The sequence below is a fragment of the Ursus maritimus genome, unplaced genomic scaffold, assembly GCF_017311325.1.
Source record: "Ursus maritimus isolate PB19 unplaced genomic scaffold, ASM1731132v1 scaffold_14, whole genome shotgun sequence".
In the NCBI taxonomy this organism is placed as follows: domain Eukaryota; kingdom Metazoa; phylum Chordata; class Mammalia; order Carnivora; family Ursidae; genus Ursus; species Ursus maritimus.
This window is the reverse complement of record NW_024423786.1, coordinates 67,208,620-67,209,869: the sequence shown is the minus strand read 5'-3', so window position 1 is coordinate 67,209,869 and position 1,250 is coordinate 67,208,620.

Sequence of the window (1,250 nt, the reverse complement as noted above, 5' to 3'; positions counted from 1 at the left end):
ATCTGCTTCCGGCTCAGGTCATGATCCGAGGGTCCTGGGATCGAGCCCCACATCGGGCTCCCTGCTCAGCAGGGAGTCTGCTTCTCCCTCTCCCACTGTCTCTCCCCCTGCTTGTGCTCATTCTATTAAATAAATAAATAAATAAATAAATAAATAAATAAATAAAATCTTTTTTAAAAGTTCACATTTATTTGATGAGTGAGATTTAGCACCTTTTTTTCCTGTGAACTGTGTTCATATCCTCAATTTTTTAAAAATTTTGTTCTGCTGTCTTATTGGTTTGTAAGAGCTCATTGAATGTTGAGAATATTTACTCTTGGGGTGCCTGGGTGGCTCAGTCGGTTAAGCGTCTGCCTTCGGTTCAGGTCATGATCCCAGGGTCCTGGGATCGAGCCCCACATCAGGCTCCTCCGCTATAAGCCTGCTTCTTCCTCTCCCACTCCCCCTGCTTGTGTTCCCACTCATTCTCTCTCTCTCTCTCTCTCAAATAAATAAATAAATAAAATCTTTGAAAAAAAGATTATTTACTCTTTGCTTCAGATATTACAATTTTGTTTAGTGGTTGCATTTTAGGATTTCAGGAATTTCCCCATAATTATGAGGCATTTCAGGCAGTTTGCCAGGATCCTAAAGACACAATCCCACCTTTGCACATGGTTTTCCATCCACACCAACGGATATTTGTATAATTAAGTCTTATTTACCGGTCCCAGAGCTGCACCCTTCCCTCCCGCTCCCGCCACTGGAGCAAGGGTCTAGACTCCATGTCGACAGCTGGCATTCAAAGGAGCCTGAAGAAAGGCAGGCTGAGCAGAACCAGGCATCCATCCGCCTGCTGTAGGAATGGATGGGAACTTCCTGCTGGAAGAGGGTGGGGGGAAGCTCTGGGGCCACATGGCTCTGCTGGGAACAGAGGCCCACCCTTTAGACTCCTTCAATATGTGGTCCAGGCCTTCCTGCTCTTTTCACCCTGAATCAGAGTGGAAGTCACTGATGGTAGCATTCAGCAAAGGGAATGTGCAAATCTCTGGGGAAGAGAAGGACCTTTCAGGCTTATCCGAGGAAGGCCTTACTTCCATGGGAGAACGCCATCTTCCCACCATGCCCAGCAGACAGCAGACCAAGGTCACCACCTCTCACTTTGCAGATCAGCTGGCAGGCTCCAACACCTTCTGCTTCTCCTTGACTTCCGGTGACGCAGCCCCTCCCACGCCTGTGAACGTGGTTTTTCCCAGCATCAGATCTGAACG